Genomic DNA, 21,824 nt, shown 5'->3' with positions numbered 1-21,824 from the left:
GGCGGTACTAGACCATTTCAACTGGGGGGGCCAAGCTGTTACATTAGACGTTATTGTTGTCATATCATTTTCTTCACTGCATTGCAGGCATTAGCAGGCAAAAGACCATGTTAGCGATGAACCGCTAGTGATGACGCTACAAGCTTGGCACACCTCTATTTAGGGTGTTTCTCCCATTCCTCTCTGCAGATCATCTCAAGCTCTGTCAGGTTGGTTGGGCTCTGGCTGGGCCACTCAAGGGCATTCAGAGACTTGTACCGAAGCCACTCCAGTGTTGTCTTGGCTGTGTGCTTATGGTCATTGTCCTGTTGGAAGGTGAACCTTCACCACAGTCTGAAGTCTTGAGCGCTCTGGAGCAGGTTTTCATCAAGGATCTCTGTACTTCACTCCGTTCATCTTTGCCTCGATCCTGACTAGTCTCCCAGTCCCTGCTGCTGAAAATCATCCCCACAGCATGATGCTGCCACCACTATGCTTCACTGTAGGGATGATGTTAGGTTTCTTCCAGACGTGACACTTGGCATTCAGGCCAAAGAGTTCAATCTTGGTTTCATGAGACCAGAGAATCTTGTTTCTCATGGTCTGAGAGTCTTTGGGTGCCTTTTGGCAAACTCCAAGCAGGCTGTCATGTGTCTTTTACTGAGGACTGGCTTCAGTCTGGCCACTCTACCATAAAGGCCTAATTGGTGGAGTGCTGCAGAAATGGTGGTCCCTCTTCCCATCTCCATAGAGGAACTCTAGAGCTCTGTCAGAGTGACAATCGGGTTCTTGGTCATCTCCCTGACAGGGTCCTTCTCCTCCGATTGCTCAGTTTGGCCGGGCGGCCAGCTCCAGGAAGAGTGTTAGTGGTTCCAAACTTCTTCCATTTAAGAATGACGGAGGCCACTGTGTTCTTGGGGACCTTCAATGCTTCAGACATTTTTTGGTACCCTTCCCCAGATCTGTGCCTCGACACAATCCTGTCTTGGAGCTCTACGGACAATTCCTTCGACCTCATGACTTGGTATTTATTCTGACATGCTCTGTCAACTGTGGGACCTTATATAAACAGCTGTTTGCCTTTCCAAATCATGTCCAATCATTTGGATTTAACACAGGTGGACTCCAATCAAGTTGTAAAAACATCTCAATGATGATTAATGGAAACAGGATGCACCTGAGTTCACTTTCGAGTCTCATAACAAAGGGTCTGAATACTTATGTAAATAACGTATTTCTGTTTTTCATTTGTAATACATTTGCAAAAAATGTCTTATTGTCATTATGGGGTATTGTGTGTAATTTAATCAATTTTAGAATAAGGCTGTAACGTAACAAAATGTGGAAAAAGTCAAGGGGTCTGAATTCTTTCTGAAGGCACTGTATATGTCGGTTGTTTTGCTCTATGTTTTGCTCTAGGCCTCACAAGACTCCCAGTACCAGTCAAAAAAACTTAATGGAAGTCTACAGTGTATGGAGACTGTTTAATGCCCAAAATATGTGGTTAAATACAGGGCCGGTCCTGGACGTTCTGCCGCCCTAGGCTAGCCAAAAAAAAATCTCAGCTAAAAGTCGGAGGAACAGAACATAATAGCAGCCCAATTAATAGGCCTATGCTACAAATTGAACACATTGTTTAACACATCTGGTTTGTAGGCTATATAATCAGTTCAATGTCAATAACATAGCCTAATATTTTCAATCTGATTACAATGATAAAATCACCAATGCCGTGGATGTTCTACCGCCCTAGGCGAGACAAAAATAATTACATCTTAGACATCCTTATGAATCTAAGCATGGCACTTTCAAAAGTTACCTTTCCACACAGACAGAGTGTCACAGGTGTCGTAGGGATTGGACCAAAACGCAGCGGGAATAGGTATACTCATCTTCTTCTTTTATTGTCAGAAAGAAGGAAAAACAAAACAAAACACACGTACGTACACAAAACCAACGCCGAAACAGTCCTGTAAGGCAACTAGGCTATACAAAGAACAACTACCCACAAAATCCCATAGAAAAACACCCCTCTTAAATAGGACCTTCAATTAGAAGCAACTAGGAGCAGCTGCTTCCAATTGAAGGTCAACCCAACAAACACCACATAGAAATAGACATACTAGAACTAACATAGAAATAGACTAACAAGAACATAACCCAACAAACCCCGAAACACTCTAAACAAACACCCCTCTTAAATAAGAACATAGCCCAACAAACCCCGAAACACTCTAAACAAACACACCCCTGCCACGTCCTAACCAAACTACAATAACAAATAACCCCTTATACTGGTCAGGACGTGACACAGAGGCTCTATTGACGCAGAAAACTGTACGTTTCAACTGCTGGCTACTCATCCGTTGTTTTACCCAACAACAGAAGTGCTTCCCTAAAAGCTGCCTGGGTTTAAACAAACATCTTCTCTTTTCAGAAAGAGAAAAGCTCAATAAGTAGTTACAGTCTTGATAGGTAGTTACAGTTACATCCAATTGGTAGTTACAGTCTTGTCTCATTGCTGCAACTGCCATACGGACTCGGGAGAGACGAAGGTCGAGAGCCGTGTGTCAGCCGAAACACAACCCAACCAAGCCGCACTGCTTCTTGACACAATGCCCACTTAACCCGGAAGCCAGCTGCACCAATGTGTCGGAGGAAACACCATACACCTGGCGACCGTGTCAGCGTGCACTGCTGCCGGCCCGTCACAGGAGTCGCTAGTGCGCGATGTGACAAGGATATCCCTGCCGGCCAAACCCTCCCCTAACCCGGATAATGCTGGGCCAATTGTGTGCCGCCTCATGGATTTCCCTGTCGCGGCCGGCTGCGACAGAGCCTGGAATCGAACCCGGAATCTCTAGTGGCACAGCTAGCACTGCGATGCGTTGTACGTATTTATTTCAAAATATAAATCAAACAATAGATATCCTTTTTGCCCTTTTCTTTAACAAAGTGTATGTGATACCCTCACTCAATTCGAGCCCTGGTTTTGATCAAACACACCAAGCCCTTCCCAGACACGGAGGTATTTAATCAGTGCATGCGACAGTATTGGAGTATTTGGCTATACCGAGATCTATGGATAGGATAATTGTGTCTGTCAAATAGGTAGGCCTACCACTTATTTATTGGAAGATGAAGAAGTAAGCTCCAATTATTTATGTACAGTAATTCTATATTTAGGCCCATAAAAAAATGTGATGCACGCGTGCACATATAGAAGGTCCCTTACCGGGCATAAGGGAGTTTTACTTGAACCCCTGCATCGGAGAGTTACATTGCTGCTATCATTATGCAACCTTCAACCTATAGTAGGAGAACAGGTTTCATATTAATAATATCCCACCTGTTATCACACATGGCACGACCCCATAATTGTTTCAATTACAATAAAAATAACACTTTTATGTTACATATTTAACAAATATTTTAATATTCCTGTAGAACTGTAAAACAGAGTAAGATCATTTGAGCTTTGGAAACAAGTGCTTTTATAAATGCATGTCGGGCCTTGTTTCGCTGGAGCAGTGTAAAATAAGCTTTATGTAAATGACCCAGCCTTAACAATTTTCATTCATTTACATATCGAATTTGATTGTCCAACATCAGTTTCAGCATTTATTTATTTCAGATCCGTCTAGAGTGGCCTCTTTCCTCTGCTGTGGTGCTGCATTGCAGTCAGCGATGTTTTCTCTCGGTAGCTGCGCATGGTCCCTGAAGTCAAATCATCTGAGTTTGCTTGGACACCAGCCTGATCTCCAGCTCCTTCCACCTCTGGAAACTATCTAGATGGTCATACGACTTCTCATGCGTGCTGAGGAGGTGGCATAGATTCTTCCCGTCCCTGGTCCCATCTCTGACCAGCGCAGATTTCCACAGGTGTAAAAAAGTTTGCAGCAAAAACAGAAGGCTGCATCGTTTTGCTTGGAATAGACAAGCCTTGGTCTCTCCACTCTCTCCCGTTCGCCATCCTCCTATTGTAGTGGGCCACCGAAAACTTTCGTTGCCCCTCATCTCTTGGGAAATTCCCCTCCTTATCCTGATGTGGCCCAGCCTGCTCTAACATATCCCATAAAGATCCATTCATATATTTTGGCCACTCACCGGGATCTTTTATGTTTTTTTTTGTCTGGGAGTCGGATTTAGCAGCAGCACCACTGTCATCGGGGACAGGGAGCGACCACCTGTTCTTGTCCAGCCAGAGAGCTGTCATCAGCCGGTCTGGTTAAATACATGTAAAAAAAAACGTAAAAAAACTAACAAATGTATCCTGATCTTTGTTATATCTCTCAGATATAGGCTAGACACTTCAAAACAAACTTCCTTTTGATATGTTTTGGGTACTGTTGTTCCATGTAGTGAATATGTTATTGAATGCGTTTGTATGGGCTAATAGCAGTAAGACCCTCCAAAAAATGTTGGCAAATAATTGTTTATATATTTTTTTAATACTTCAAGGGGTCATAAAATTCAAAATCCAATAGCTAAATGATCCTTGGTATGACCTTCTTAAAACAATTCCATATAGCGTAGTAGAAACCCCCACCCCACTTTTTAAATGTCATAGAAGAATGGCTACTATTCTTCTGCCTGCAGTATAGTGTTTTGTAACATTGCAATCAAGGTAGCTGTCACGCTGGTATAAAGGATTTTGGAGACAGGCGCAGGGTTACACAATAGGGTTTTTTAATACACCCAAAACAAACACGTATACAAAAACACTGGGCTGTTGTCACGTTCTGACCTAGGAGAGCTGTGTTTTTCTGTTTAGTTAGGTCAGGGTGTGATAGATGGGTGGGTATTCTATGTTTTTGTTTTCTATGTTTTGGTCAGGTATGGTTTCTAATCAGAGGCAGCTGTCTAATGTTGTCTCTGATTGGAAGGCATACTTAGGCAGCCTGTTTTTCCTGTGTTGGTGTGGGTAGTTGTTTTCCGTTTTGTGAGCATCACCTGACGGAACTGTTGGCTGTCGTTTTGTTGTTTTGTTTAAGTGTTATCATTAAAGTAAAGTATGAGCACTCTTCACGCCGCGCCTTGGTCCCCTTTATACGACCCTCATTACAGAACTACCCACCATGATTGGATCAAGCGGCGTGCCCGGGCAGAAATGGACACCTGGTCAAGTGAGGAGTGGATAGAAAGGAGAAACTGGACTTGGGGGCAAGTAATAGAGAGATATCGGAGCCTACCGGGGAGGAACGGGAGGCAATATGGGGGGGCACACGTGTAGTTTGGCTGGGCCAGGACTGAGACCTGAGCCAACTCCCCGTGCTTATTGTGGTTAGCATGTGCCTGCTCCTCGCGCTCTCCCTCCAGTGCGCCTCCATAATCCAGTACGTCCTGTGCCTGCTCCTCGCACTCTCTCCAGTGCGCCTCCGTAGCCCAGTACGTCCTGTGCCTGCTCCTCGCGCTCTCCCTCCAGTGCGCCTCCATAATCCAGTACGTCCTGTGCCTGCTCCTCGCACTCTCCCTCCAGTTCGCCTCCATAGCCCAGTACGGCCAGTGCCTGCTTTGAGCACTCGGTCCTCAGTGCGTCTTCCTAGTCCGGTGAGACCTGTTTCAGCTCCATGATCTAAGCCTCCAGTGATAAGCGATGGTCCGAAGCCTATAGAGATGATCCATGGCACGAAGCCTCTAGTGACGATCCATGGCCCGGAGCCTGTAGGGATGTTCCATGGCACGAAGCCTCTAGAGGTAATCCATGGCCCGGAGCCTGTAGAAATAATCCTTGGCAAAAAGCCTGAAGGGATTATAAATGGTCTGGAGCCTGTAGGGATAAACCCTGGCACGAAGCCTGTAGGAATAATCCATGGCCCGGCACCTGTAGAGATCATCCATGGTATGAAGCCTCCTGTGATGATCCATGGTGTGGAACCTGTAGAGATGATCCATGGCATGGAGCCAGCAGCAACGGTCACTATTCCGGAACCGATCATGACGCTTCCTAGTACGGAGCCTCCGGCGACGCTCCTCCGTCCGGAGCCTCCAGCGACGCTCACCAGTCCAGAGCCTCCAGCGACGCTCACCAGTCTGGAGCCTCCAGCGACGCTCACCAGTCTGGAGCCTCCAACGACGCTCACCAGTCTGGAGCCTCCAGCAACGATCCTCAGCCTGGAGCCTCCAGCGACGCTCCCCAGCCCAGAGCCTTCAGCGGCGGCCTGCAGCCCAGAGCCTTCAGCGGCGGCCTGCAGCCCAGAGCCTTCAGCGGCGGCCTGCAGCCCAGAGCCTTCAGCGGCGGCCTGCAGCCTAGAGCCTTCAGCGGCGGTCTGCAGCCCAGAGTCTTCAGCGGCGGCCTTCAGCTAAGAGTCTTCAGCGGCGGTTGGCGTTTCAGAGCCTCCGGCGATGACCCACGGTCTGGTTCCTCCGGAACAACAGAAGCAGGGGGAACCAGAGCCGCCGCCAAATATGGATGCCCAACCGGACCCTCCCCAATAGGTTCAGGTTTGCGGCCGGGAGTCCGCACCTTTGGGGGGGTGGTGATGTCACGCTCTAACCTAGGAGAGCTGTGTTATTCTGTTTAGTTAGGTCAGGGTGTGATAGATGGGTGGGCATTCTATGTTTTTGTTTTCTATGTTTTGGCCAGGTATGGTTTCCAATCAGAGGCAGCTGTCTATCGCTGTCTCTGATTGGAAGCCATACTTAGGCAGCCTGTTTTTCCTGTGTTGGTGTGGGTAGTTGTTTTCCGTTTTGTGAGTATCACCTGACGGAACTGTTGGCTGTCGTTTTGTTGTTTTGTTTAAGTGTTATCATTAAAGTAAAGTATGAGCACTCTACACGCCGCGCCTTGGTCCCCTTTATACGACCCTCGTTACAGCTGTACCCAAACAAAAAAGTGAGGGTAAACCTTGTTGAACGACACGGGAAGATACCTGTAATACAGAATATATATAGTATGCAGCATAACAGCTGCACCAACGCATAGGTACTCACACCACCAACGGACATGGGAACAATAACCGACACAGACAGAGGGAACAGAGGGCACATAAACTCAGAAAAAAAAGAAACGTCCCTTTTTCAGGACCCTGTCTTTCAAAGATAATTCGTAAAAATCTAAATAACTTCACAGATCTTCATTGTAAAGGGTTTAAACACTGTTTCCTATCCTTGTTCAATGAACCATAAACAATAATTGAACATGCACCTGTGGAATGGTCGTTAAGACACTAACCGCTTACAGACGGTAGGCAATTAAGGTCACAGTTATGAAAACATAGGACACTAGAGGCCTTTCTACTGACTCTGAAAAACACCAAAAGAAAAATGCCCAGGGTCCCTGCTCATCAGCGTGAACGTGCCTTAGGCATGCTGCAAGGAGGCATGAGGACTGCAGATGTGGCCAGGGCAATAAATTGCAATTTCCGTACTGTGAGATGCCTAAGACAGCGCTACAGGGCGACAGGACGGACAGCTGATCGTCCTCGCAGTGGCAGACCACGTGTAACAACACCTGCACAGGATCGGTACATCCGAACATCTCACCTGCGGGACAGGTACAGGATGGCAACAACAACTGCTGAGTTTATGTGCCCTATACCAGGAACGCACAATCCCTCCATCAGTGCTCAGACTGTCCGCAATAGGCTGAGAGAGGCTGGATGGAGGGCTTATAGGCCTGTTGTAAGGCAGGCCCTCACCAGACATCACCGGCAACAATGGCGCCTATGGGCACAAACCCACCGTCGCTGGACCAGACAGGACTGGCAAAAAGTGCTCTTCACTGACGAGCCGCGGTTTTGTCTCACCAGGGGTGATGGTCGGATTCACGTTTATCGTCGAAGGAATAAGCGTTACACCAAGGCCTGTACTCTGGAGCGGGATCGATTTGGAGGTGGAGGGTACGTCATGGTCTGGGGCGGTGTGTCACAGCATCATCAGACTGAGCTTGTTGCCATTGCAGGCAATCTCAACGCTGTACGTTACAGGGAAGACATCCTCCTCCCTCATGTGGTACCCTTATTGCAGGTTCATCCTGACATGACCCTCCAGCATGACAATGCCACCAGTCATTCTGCTCGTTCTGTGTGTGATTTCCTGCAAGACAGGAATGTCAGTGTTCTGCCATGGCCAACGAAGAGCCTGGATCTCAATCCCATTGAGCACGTCTGGGACCTGTTGGATCGGAGGGTGAGGGCTAGGGCCAGACAAGACAGTCCGGGGTTGATGATAATGAATCCCGTTCAGTGAAGCATAGATAGCCGGTGACGTAGACTTCCGGAACTGGTGAACAGAATGAGCTATCCGTGACATTAGCAAAGTTGATGACAGCTTTGAACACTCTTGGCATTCTCTCAACCAGATTCACCTGGAATGCTTTTCCAACAGTCTTGAAGGAGTTCCCACATATGCTGAGCACTTGTTGGCTGCTTTTCCTTCACTCTGCAGTCCAACTCATCCCAAACCATCTCAATTTGGTTGAAGTCGGGTGATTGTGGAGGCCAGGTCATCTGATGCAGCACTCCATCACTCTCCTTTTTGGTCAAATAGCCCTTACACAGCCTGGAGGTGTGTTGGGTCATTGTCCTGTTGAAAAACAAATGATAGTCCCGCTAAGCGCACACCAGATGGGATGGCATATCGCTGCAGAATGCTGTGGTAGCCATGCTGGTTAAGTGTCACTAAATAAATCACCAACAATGTCACCAGCAAAGCACCCCCACACCATCACACCTCCCCCTCCATGCTTCACGGTAGGAACCACACATGCAGAGATCATCCCTTCACCTACTCTGCGTCTCACAAAGACACGGTTGGAACCCAAAATCGCAAATTTCGACTCATCAGACCAAAGGACAGATTTCCACCGGTCTAATGTCCATTGCTTGTGTTTCTTGGCCCAAGCAAGTCTCTTCTTCTTATTGGTGTCCTTTAGTAGTGGTTTCTTTGCAGCAAACCAACCATGAAGGCCTGATTCACACAGTCTCCTCTGAATAGTTGATGTTGAGATGTGTCTGTTACTTGAACTCTGTGAAACATTTATTTGGGCTGCAATTTTTGAGGCTGGTAACTCTAATGAACTTATCCTCTGCAGCAGAAGTAACTTCATTTCCCGTGGCCGTTCTCATGAGAACCAGTTTCATCATAGCGCTTGATGATTTTTGCGACTGCACTTGAAGAAACTTTAAATGTTCTTGAAATTTTCCAGATTGACTGACCTTCATGTCTTAAAGTAAAGATGGACTGTCATTTCTCTTTGCTTATTTAAGATGTTCTTGCCATAATATGGACTTGGTCTTTTACCAAATAAGGCTATCTTCGGAATACCACCCCTACCTTATCACAACACAACTGATTGGCTCAAACGCAATAAGTAGGAAAGATATTCAATTGTGTTGGTTGTCCATAGCTTATGCCTGCCCATACCATAACTCCACTGCCACCATGGGAAAGTCTATTCACAATGTTGACATCAGAAAACCGCTCGCCCACACGATGTCATACACGTGTCGGTGGTTTTGAGGCAGGTTGGATGTACTGCCAAATTCTCTAAAACTATGTTTTGTTGTAAAACAAGGTATATCAGGAAACATAAACTGCTGCAATGTACTATATTTCTTTAAAAGGCTAAACATGTCATTACTGCAGATAGGATAAGATTCATACACAGGCTTCGGCTTTTGTGGCGCGATGGGTAACGATGCTTCGTGGGTGTCAGTTGTTGATGTGTGCAAGGGTCCCTGGTTCGAGCCCAGGTTGGGGCGATGAGAGGGACGGAACCTACACTGTTACACCTGTGCTGGAATAATACATTATGGCCTTTCTCTTGCATTTCAAAGATGATGGTATAATCTTATACCAAATCTAATGTGTTATATTCTCCTACATTAATTTCACATTTCCACAAATGTCAGTGTTTCCTTTCAAATGGTATCAAGAATATGCATATCCTTGCTTCAGGTCCTGAGCTACAGGCAGTTACATTTGGGTATGTCATTTTAGGCGATTTAGTTTTTTTTAAAGGGTCGGATCCTTTTAACTGACTTGTTGAAAATTGTAACGTGGCTCAAATAGCGAGGATCAGTACAATATTTTAATTCCTGTGCAATTAATACTGTGTAATTAGTGGCCCTATCTGATTTGAATAAGAAACCGAATTCACAATGTCCAATTCCATTTTATTCAAAGCCTGTGTATGAATCTTATCCTATCTGCAGTAATGACATGTTTAGCCTTTTTAAGAAATATAGTACATTGCAGCAGTTTATGTTTCCCGATATACCTTGTTTTACAACAAAATATGGTTTCTTCACTAACTGTCAAGGGCAGAAGCCACTCTTATCACATACCTTAAACGAACGTGTCTTGTGATACAGACGAGTGCGTGCGTGTACGGGCATGCTCTGCTCTTTTGCCCACATTTCTTTGCGGAGTATCAACATTCCGCCCCACCCCGAAGAAACAATCATCACTGTACCTAAAACAGGAAGCAACGAGACATACGTTTTTACGAAGGCAGTCTGTGAAAACCACGTCAAACCGTGGAAGAAAATACGTTATTGTCCACGAGAAGAGAAACTACACATCAAAATCACAGCCTCTTATTGTGGATGCATTTGATTCAATCTAAACGGAGAAGGGTATGTAAAAGAGTCAAAAACCGAAACGCAAATAATAGTACATTGTGGTTGTAGCGGCGCCCGACCATGTGACGGATACGTTGTAATTCTGTTGACAGCTGTTTTGTTGCGCTGCTTGCAGCATCAACCGATTTAGTAAACATGTACGTTGTCTTGTTTAATCTGTAAGAGCTTGTTAGGTTTCGACCTGCATAAGATGCGAGGAATGTCGTGTTATTCATCAGTTCAATTCGATGTTTGACAAAGCGACACATGCCTATTGTCAATACGCATATATTTCTATAGCCTCACGTAGGCCTACAGAACAAAATAGGCTAGACTATCACTGTTGGTCGAAGATCACATCATGCTATCACAGTGAATGTCACTACGTTTTCCTCTAAGTAGTGCACACGCCAACTCTCAGTTGAATATTATGCTTGTATAGGCACCTTGGCCAGAACTACTTCATAAAGGAGTGGATGGAGAGAGCAGCCCACTCTGCGTGAAAAACATGATATAAACAAGACTAACATCATATAGCCTACCTGTAGTCCACAATGAGATGCATTCTCTGGACCTGCTGTGTTATAACCTAAGCCTATTTTATTCAAGCTGGTGAGAGCTGGCGTTATGTACAATGTTTTTGTTTTCAGAATGCATTTCACACTACAAGACATCTGTTACATAATTAGTTAGCTTGCACACAGAGAAGGAACCAAACAAACAGAAACTCATAGGCCTACTCTCTTTTACTGCTTTGAAAGTATTTGTTTACATGTAGGTTAGTCACCTAACCAGGCTAATGCGGATCAGAAAAAAACATTTGACCCCGAAGCCATCCTCTATCATGATGTGCTGAGTTCTATAAATAAAAACACATGCACGTGAGTGGGTTTTTCTATCTGAACTGCACTGATTTAGTGACTGAAAAGTCTATAGCCACGGTTCTCTCCAGGACTCGTAACACACAATAGAGTAGTAAAGGAACTGATACCAGACCTGGGTTCAAACTGGACACAGATGGGTGGACAGTGCACTTTTGGGACTATTTCCAAAATATGTCAAATACTATTATAGCCCAGGTCGAAACTGACAGACTTACATCATCGACATGTGTCCTCTTCTAAGTGCTGTTCTCAAAGAAGACATCTGGTAGTAGCAAATGAACAAAACACTAACTCCCGACTGAATTGAGAGGGAAAAAAAGGAATCTGTAAGATCAATGTATTATGTACAAAAAATACAATGTACATCTCTTGTGGTGGAGAAGTGAGACCATTCTGCTTAAGTGGAACTTTGCATTCTCAGTTGTAGTTTTGAACAGAATTGACAGGAAAGCGACAGTTCTCGATTTTCCACTGAATAACCAGGTTATTGGAAGAGATTCCATAATATATTACGGAGGTGTTAACTCAGTCGGTCCCAATTGCTCAGCTGTTTGTTTAACAGTCACGTGTCTTGGTGCTTTAACGTTCCTTCATTTGCCTTTCACAAAACACACCTTCTCGCACCTGACACTCTGCGTGAACACGATTTTGAGTGTGTCTATTGGCTATAACCCTCAGGTTGTCCTGATATAAGTTGGGACGGTTTGTGACTATTCATAGTATTCTGGTTGTTGTTGCTGTAGAGACCCAGGGGAATGGCTGGGTCTCTACGAAACCAGAGCAACAGTAAAGTCTTCTAGTTCTTTCCTCAAGCTGGTCCATATTAGACATGCATGTATCGGGGTATGAAGTAGCTTACAGATGCAATATAAGACTTGAAATGTGTGTAAATGTATCTGTGTGTATGTTATCCTGTGTGGGAAAGAACACGGAAGTGTATTTTTCTGTGTATGTTAGAGAGTCTCCTGTTTGCATGTCTAATGTGTGTGTGTAGGTGTACGTGTCTGCATGTGCATGCCTGTGCAAGCAGGTGAATCACCAAGGTAACTTCCGTCCTCACACCCTCACCAACTTCCTCCCTTCTGTCTATCTCACTTCCTCTCCTGTCTGCGTCAGTTGGTGTTGCTTTCAGGCAGGTTGATTCATATCACCTTGAACTTCGTCATGTGACGCAAGAGAGGTGCAACCCGACTATTCATGTGCACAGAAAGCCATGATGATGACAGCATAGTTGGCTGACGTGTTGAGTTCACCCAGCATGGTCAGACCGTGCGTAGTGTCTACAACGTGCAGTAGAAACAGATGGCAGGGATCATTTTCATGCCACCTGTGCCAAGTTTAGAATTCCTAGGTTTTAGTGGTGAACCCCAGGTGCCCGTGGATTGTGTAAGCTGTGGGCGAATAGTATCAACGTACACTCCAGAAACAACGCTCTCTGGGAACACGATAGATGCATATCAGGGGATTTAGGCATGTCCATAAAGCAGAAAATAAACACACAAACCAACATCGACACCGGTCCTTAGGGCTGAGATTTATATTGCTGTACTCTTAAATGCCTTCCTACATTACTTATTTAGCCTGATGAGAAGACTAATGATACTCCACTTGATACGATCTCTCTCACTCTTCAAAAGCATCAGGGTTATTTTTGATTTCAAATTTGTTCTGGAGGATTCTACAGAACATAACCCAAGGATACTACTAACCCCAAACACATTTCTCTGTTGTGAAGGTCCTCCAGAAATCACGGAATATAGTCTTCAGTGTTTGCTTCTTCTGCCCAGGGGTTGGGAGAGATTGTGTGGCAGTATGAGAGTTAAGTGATGGACAGGCTGTTGCCTGGAACTGGAAACATCACAGGTCATATGGAGTATCAGGACGAGATGCTATGGAGCGGAGAACAACTGCCCAAACTTCCTACTGTAAAAGACACAGCTGTCCGCATCAATGATTCAGTGCTGACTGAATGGGCCTAAAGCAAAGCTAGATTCTGCTGCTAATTTCTGGGCTTGCTATGTAGAACAGGACCACAGTGATGCTGCAATGCGGTCTATACTGGCATTTCTGCAAATTTCGGACTTAGACAGTGGACCGTGGTGTGACCATGGTGTTTACGGTCATCCTTTCTGTGAACTTCTAAAATTACAAAAATGTCTTGAAGCCCAGTGAACAGGGAAAGTGCCTTGCCCACAAGCATGGCATTCAAACACTCACAAATCTCTCTTCCCAGAGCTTGAGGGAGCGATGAGTAGAGAGCAAAGGAAGGAGTAGAAGTGAAAGAGGAGAAGATCGAGAGAAAGAAACCAGGACAGAGAGATATTTAAACAATAGCCTTTCTCTTCCCAGAGATTGAGAGAGATGAATATGGAGGAAGGGAGAAGAGAAAGAGGAGAACATAAGGAGATAAGAAACAGGGATAGAGAAACATGAGCCTCTCTCTTCCTAGTAAAGTTTTCTTCCATCCAACTCTGTCTCCAGGTTCATGTTCACTAGACACGAAACGCAATAAAAATGTACTGAAACAAGGAAGGGATAACATGGACTTTTTTGTTTTCTGTCGCCAAAAAAAATTCAGTTGTGTGCCCTCATGAACACGACCTTGATTGCTGTACACCAGATGCTCTCTCCAAGGACAGATGTTGACCTCTGACCCTGGCTCTAGTGTCACTACCAGGGACTTAGTATCACTGAGTTTCTCCAAGTGGGTTACGTAAGCCCTTGGGCAACCAAGGGCACCTGGAGGGTTAAATGAAGCACTTGTCCACCTTCCACAAGGACGACTGTATATTAGCTCATTTCCATGGAATAGCCACACACATACACACCAGCCTCACACGTTATCTGACATAATGACAGGAAATCTGTCTGTTTGGGTGTGTGGGGTGTGTGAGAGTGACCGAGATGATGAGTGAGTGTATTGGTCTGCATTCAGCACCATGGACAGGGCAGTGCTTCTCACCCTAACTAAGACCACACACAGCTGGGAGATACTACTGGCATGCATAACCTTCTGGGACTTTACCATTGTGGCCAGTTAACACTGATGATATGAGGACTTAGAGGGAGTGAGTCATGGCACCGTTCTACCCTGATATCTTAGAATGATATCTTAGTCCCATGGGAAAACTGCTCAGCAGCACTGTAAATTGTTTTCTTGTCTTTCCCAATCTCCGGAGTTAACTCCGAATAGAGAGTGTCTACTTCACTCAGTGTGCTCGCTGACCCTGTGTTTGGTACAGTGACCAGAATAACGTGTCAAAGAGGAGGAAACTCAAATGTTTAGAGCAACGTTTAGGTTTGTTGTTCTCTGAGCCTGTAAAATGTATATAGCCAGTGATGGGAACAAGAATATGTGTTCATTCTGTCAAACTTGAGAAGTGTATCACATTGTGTCTTGCTTTTATTGTGCCCGCTGATTGTATTACAGGATAATCCATAGTTCCTTCTGTCAGCAATCATAAATAGCTCTTTATCCCTAAAGGGCGATTTATGTTGCAGGAAAGTAATATCCTTTTCAGTCTCGCAGGTTGGGAAGCAGAAGAAATGAATACTTATGTATCTGTTTCTCACTGTAGAGAAGGAAGATTGCTTTTTCTGGTGATACTTAAAACCATCACTCTCAGATGGAGATCTGGAGGTATGGCTTATGAATTGAGCTGTGATGCCTTTATCTCCAAGTTGGTACATGTTACAAATGGTGAGCTCTCCTCTCTTACGCTATGGGAGAGCAGTCATTTACAGTTGAAGTCGGAAGTTTACATACACCTTAGCCAAATACATTTAAACTCAGTTTTTCACAATTCCTGACATTTAATCCTAGTAAAAATTCCCTGTCTTAGGTCAGTTAGGATCACCACTTAATTTAAGAATGTGAAATGTCAGAATAATACTAGAGGGAATGATTTATTTCAGCTTTTATTTCTTTCATCACGTTCCCAGTAGGTCAGAGGTTTACATAGACTCAATTAATATTTGGTAGCATTGCCTTTAAATTGTTTCGCTTGGGTCAAATGTTTCGGGTAGCCTTCCACAAGCTTCCCACAATAAGTTGGGTGTAATTTGGCCCATTCCTCCTGACAGAGCTGGCGTAACTGAGCCAGGTTTGTAGGCCTCCTTGCTCAAACATGCTTTTTGAGTTCTGCCCAATTTTCTATAGGATTGAGGTCAGGGCTTTGTGATGACCACTCCAATACCTTGACTTTGTTGTCCTTAAGCCATTTTGCCACAACTTTAGAAGTATGCTTGGGGTCATTGTTCATTTGGAAAACCCATTTGAGTCCAAGCTTTAACTTCCTGACTGATGTCTTGAGATGTTGCTTCAATATATCCACATACTTCTCCTGCCTCATGATGCCATCTATTTTGTGAAGTGCACCAGCCCCTCCTGCAGCAAAGCACCCCACAACATGATGCTGCCACCCCCGTGCTTCACAGTTGGGATGGAGTTCTTCGGCTTGCAAGCCTGTTCCTTTTTCCTCCAAACATAATGATGGTCATTATGGCCAAGCAGTTCTATTTTTGTTTCATCAGACCAGCGGACATTCCTCCAAAAAGTACCAACTTTGTCCCCATGTGCAGTTGCAAACCGTAGTCTTGCTTTTTTATGGCGGTTTTGGAGCAGTGGCTTCTTCCTTCCTAAGCGGCCTTTCAGGTTATGTCGATATAAGACTCGTTTTACTGTGGATATAGATACTTTTGTACCTGTTTTCTCCATCATCTTCACAAGGTCCTTTGCTGTTGTTCTGGGATTGATTTGCACTGTTCGCACCAAGTACATTCATCTCTAGGAGACAGAACGCGTCTCCTTCCTGAGCGGTATGATGGCTGCGTGGTCCCATGGTGTTTATTCTTGCGTACTATTGTTTGTACAGATGAACGTGCTACCTTCAGGCATTTGTAAATTGCTCCCAAGGATGAGCCAGACTTGTGGAGGTCTACAATTTGTTTTCTGAGGTCTTGGCTGATTTCTTTAGATTTTCCCATGTCGTCAAGCAAAGAGGCACTGAGTTTGAAGGTAGGCCTTGAAATACATCCACAGGTACACCTCCAATTGACTCAAATGATGTCAATTAGCCTATCAGAAGATTCTAAAGCCATGACATTATTTTCTGGAATTTTCCAAGCTGTTTAAAGGCACAGTCAATTTAGTGTATGTAAACTTCTGACCCACTGGAATTGTGATACACTGAATTATAAGTGAAATAATCTGTCTGTAAACAATTGTTAGAAAAATGACTTGTGTCATGCACAAAGTAGATGTCTTAAATGACTTGCCATAACTATAGTTTGTGAACAAGACATTTGTGGAGTGGTTGAAAAACGAGTTTTAATGACTCCAACTTAAGTGTATGTAAACTTCCGACTTCAACTGTAGATCCTCCGTGGATAGAGAGTGGACATACATTTTTAACAAACTCCCAGTTTCTTATGGGACTAGTATTAAATAAAAAGACATTAACAACTAGCTATCAGACAAACAACCCACTGACAGTAGATGGGCAACCAAGTCAGAAGGCAGTATGTTGATATGAGGAAGAGTGTACAGTATGAGGCCACTCAGCAAGACCAAATCAAAATATTTGAGTCTCATGGCCCTAGGTAAGAGACAGCAGAGTAATCACACAAGCAGAACTTAGTCAGAGGGACTATAGATAATTGCTCATATGCACTGATGGCTGAGTGCTGCAGTGCTGTGAGTGCTGGCCTATATGTGAGGAGGGTCGTCCTATAATTAGCATGCTGCCCTGGTGCTGTATCTCCTGGACAACCTTCAAATAGAATAGGCAAAGATCATGTCCCCGGGGGAAAATCATTCTCATCCACTGTCTCAGTCTCTTTATGTTCTCTTCCCCTGCCTGTAGTCTACCTCCCGTTGATTTGCTAATAAGTGTTTGAGTCATAGAATCTTATAGAGGCCTATGTGCCAAAAAGGCAAGGAACGGATCATCTTATGTTGGATTGGAGGCTGCTGTGTAGAAGTTTAAATACAGCATAGATTTTTCTTTTATTGTTATGCTACGGCCATGTTTTGCAAGTCCTCGCAGGCTCCCGTTGTGGTTGTGTAATATTTATTTCAGGGAAACCTCATCTCGGAAGGCCAGGTACTGTTTTCTCTCACCACTTTTTTGTGACATAGATATTCTCTGGGTGTTATTTTTGGTTTCCCAGAACCTTGCAGATAATACGTTCACAGAGTTTGTCACACTCCCAACCTTGGGAAGAATGTTAACACGTTGTCAGTGTGGTTACTTGAAAGGTAGTCTTGTTCACAGGCAAAGCCAGGAATGCATTTAATCTTTCTAGTCTGGAGAAATATGGCAAAGCATACAGAAGGGTCGGCGTCTTACTTTGGTTTGCTAGTCTTTTGTCAATTTGTTTTCTGCGTTACATTTTCATCTAGCCTAGTTGTTTGTCTTTCTTGGTTATAGCTATTGAACTACGTAACCATGCCTACATGATTGAGCCCAATGTAATTTTCTGTTAGTAACAGCAGATTTTTCCAAAGCCAACATGTAAGACCTCTTTTTGTTTTGAAGGGAAACGTTCAATTCACAGAGCAACTCGCATAAACTCCTCCTCTCTTTGCTTTCAGCAGTCTGCTGAAATCTATCACCCATAACTCGGGCATCGTGGCTGCTTTCAGTCTCACCTGTCTGTTTGAAAATGGAGACGTTCTCAAGATGACAGGCGGTGTGCTCTGGTGGTGGGATGAGCTTCCAAAAAGGCCCGTAGCAACAAAGCTGGAGTTTTTTGGCTCTGGATCTGAAAGACCCATTTAACCTCTATGGGCTAGGTGGGACGCAAGCGTCCCACCCGTGGTGCACTCCATCAACAGCAGGTGCATTTCAAGAGCGGCAAATTTGAATCCAAATAAATGTCAAAATTCAAATTTTTCAAACATACAACTATTTTACACCCTTTGAAAGATAAACATCTCCTTAATCTAACCACGTTTTACGATTTCAAAAAGGTTTTACGGCGAAAGCATAAATTTAGAGTATGTTAGGACAGTACATTTACAAGAGTTGTGTGTAATGTTGTGCCAATTCAAAGACAGGCGTCACCAAAACCATAAATCAGCTAAAATGATGCACTAACCTTTTACAATCTCCAACAGATGACACTCCTAGGACATTGTGTTAGACAATGCATGCATTTTTAGTTCTATCAAGTTCATATTTATATCCAAAAACAGCGTTTTACTGTGGCGTTGATGTTCAGGAAATCGTTTCCCTCCAATAACCGGCATTCAAGTCAGCACCACAAATTAAATAATAAAAATTAGAAAACATTGGTAAAATATTATATTGTCATTTAAAGAATTATAGATTTACATCTCTTGAACGCAATCAACTTGCCAGATTTAAAAATAACCTTACTGGGAAATCACACTTTGCAATAATCTGAGCACTGCGCCCAGAAAAATACGTGTTGCGATACAGACTAGCCGCCATGTTGGGGAGATCTAAAATCGAAAATACTATGTAAATAATCCATTACCTTTGATTCTCTTCATCAGATGTCACTTCCAGGTATCACAGGTTCATAACGAATGTAGTTTTGTTCAAAAAAGCTCATCATTTATGTCCAAAAATCTCCGTCTTGTTAGCACATGATCTAAGCCCGCCGGACTTCACTTCATGAACGAGGGGAAAAAATATATTTACGTTCGTTCAAACATGTCAAACGTTGTATAGCATAAATCATTAGGGCCTTTTTTAACCAGAACATGAATAATATTCAAGGTGGACGAATGCATTCTCTTTTATAACGTATTGGAACGAGGGTACCCAACATGAACTCGCGCGCCAGGTGTCTAATGGGCCATCATCGTTCCATGGCTCTTGTTCGGTCAGATCTCCCTCCAGAAGACTCAAAACACTTTGTAAAGGCTGGTGACATCTAGTGGAAGCAATAGGAAGTGCCAAAATATTCCTCAGCCCCTGTGTTTTTCAATGGCATAGGTTTAAAGGTAATACAACACATCAGGTATCCACTTCCTGTCAGAAAATGTCTCAGGGTTTTGCCTGCCAAATGAGTTCTGTTATACTCACAGACACCATTCAAACAGTTTTAGAAACTGTAGGGTGTTTTCTATCCATATATAATAAGTATATGCATATTCTAGTTACTGGGTAGGATTAGTAACCAGATTAAATCGGGTAAAAAAATTTATCCAGCCGTGCAAATACTGCCCCCTAGCCCCAACAGGTTAATTTTAATTTTAATGGCTATCAAGATGCTGCTTTGTACTCTGTTTCTAATCTTAAGCCATATGCAGTAGTATACTGTATGAGACATCAAGGGCTACATTTGGCCTCTGAAAAATGCTCTAATCTGCTCTCTATACTGTATATGCTGTAGGTAATACTCACTATATTGCAGAGGTAATCATCCTGTAACTGTACATGTCGTAGGTAATACTCACTATATTGCAGAGTTAATCATCTTGTAACTTTCTTTTATGATGTCCATGAGAAAAGGTTGTTCCCGCACATTTACTTTAAACTCACATTTATAATCACAACCGCTACACGGTAATCATAAAAGAAATGTTATGAGATTGTTGCTGCTGCAATATTGTGATTATTAAAGGGTCAATCTGCAGTTCCAATAATAATAATAATAATAATAATAATAATAATAATAATAATAATAGTAAGGCATTTCCACCACTGTTTTGGGAAAAAGCTGAGGGATGGGGCTGGAGAAAAGTAACCACTCTCAAATTCATAGACAGAGCTCTGGATTCAAGGACCGACCATCCATTTAATAAAAAATATATAGTTTTACCATGTTTTGAGGCCATACAGTGTTTCTTTACATTTACAGTTGAAGTCGGAAGTTTACATACACTTAGGTTGGAGTCATTAAAACTCGTTTTTCAACCACTCCACAAATTTCTTGTTAACAAACTATAGTTTTGGCAAGTCGGTTCAGACATCTACTTTGCATGACACAAGTCATTTTTCCAACAATTGTTTACAGACAGATTATTTCACTTATAATTCAGTGTATCACAATTCCAGTTTGTCAGAAGTTTACATACACTAAGTTGACTGTGCCTTTAAACAGCTTGGAAAACTCCAGAAAATGGCTTTAGAAGCCAGAAGTCATGGCTTTAGAAGCTTCTGATAGGCTAATTGACATAATTTGAGTCAATTGGAGATGTACCTGTGGATGTATTTCAAGGCCTACCATCAAACTCAGTGCCTTTTTCTTGACATCATGGGAAAATCAAAAGAAATCAGCCAAGGGAGAGGCTTGCAAGCCGAAGAACACCATCCCAACCGTGAAGCACGGGGGTAGCAGCATCATGTTTTGGGGGTGCTTTGCTGCAGTAGGGACTGGTGCACTTCACAAAATAGATGGCATCATGAGGCAGGAAAATTATGTGGATATATTGAAGCAACATCTCAAGACATCAGTCAGGAATTTAAAGCTTGGTCGCAAATGGGACTTCCAAATGGAAAATGACCCCAAGCATACTTCCAAAGTTGTGGCAAAAATGGCTTAAGGACAACAAGTCAAGGTATTGGAGTGGCCATCACAAAGCCCTGACCTCAATCCTATAGAAATTGTGGGCAGAACTGAAAAAGCGTGTGCGAGCACAGAGGCCTACAAACCTGACTCAGTTACACCAGCTCTGTCACGAGGAATGGGCCAAAATTCACCCAACTTATTGTGGGAAGCTTGTGGAAGGCTACCCGAAACATTTGACCCAAACTAAACAATTTAAAGGCAATGCTACTAAATACTAATTGAGTGTATGTAAACTTCTTACCCAATTGGCAATTTGATGAAAGAAATAAAACTTGAAATAAATCATTCTCTCTACTATTATTCTGACATTTCACATTCTTATCATAAAGTGATCCTAACTGGCCTAAATCAGGGAATTTTTACTAGGATTAAATGTCAGGGATTGTGAAAAAAAGAGTTTAAATGTATTTGGCTAAGGTGTATGTAAACATCTGACTTCAACTGTACATTGTTAACAAACATTGGAGTGAAACAAGCTTGTATTTTGCGTTCCGATGGGGTATGACAGTTGAACTAATCTCATGAGATTTTTACAAGCTATATTCTTCAATAATCAATGAGTATACTATATATAATTCATTTAAAAGTCCCCAAATTAATGTAGCAATAACAGATTGCCCCTTAGGTAGGCCTATTTCTAGTGCAGATCAGTGCATTAATGCAGAGGTAAAATAAAGCCTGTCCCCCTCCCCTACTGTGAATGCTAAAGCCAATGGAAACGGCTCCCTATTACAGCATGATATCAGAACCCATTTGAAACCCCACGTGACAGAAAACAACCATCTCATCTCTCATGCTGTGTAGCCTACTGTCACACATAAGTAGGGCTGCATTCAGTCCAAACAAAAGA

General features: G+C 43.5%; 1 protein-coding gene across 2 annotated transcripts in view; it reads left to right on the top strand.

The window, feature by feature from the left end:
• The first annotated feature begins 10,355 nt into the window (after positions 1–10,355).
• The window catches only part of LOC106583543 (myelin basic protein), a 67,883-nt gene continuing 56,414 nt past the window's right edge, over positions 10,356–21,824 (top strand). For both annotated transcript variants that reach the window (XR_001323553.3, XR_006761178.2), the window contains exon 1: positions 10,356–10,559. The gene's annotated coding sequence lies outside the window, so the exon portion shown is untranslated. The remainder of the gene's footprint in view (positions 10,560–21,824) is intronic.

Source organism: Salmo salar, chromosome 02 (assembly GCF_965601325.2).
Source record: "Salmo salar chromosome 02, fSalSal1, whole genome shotgun sequence".
Classification (NCBI taxonomy): domain Eukaryota; kingdom Metazoa; phylum Chordata; class Actinopteri; order Salmoniformes; family Salmonidae; genus Salmo; species Salmo salar.
This window is presented reverse-complemented; position numbering and strand designations above follow the sequence as displayed.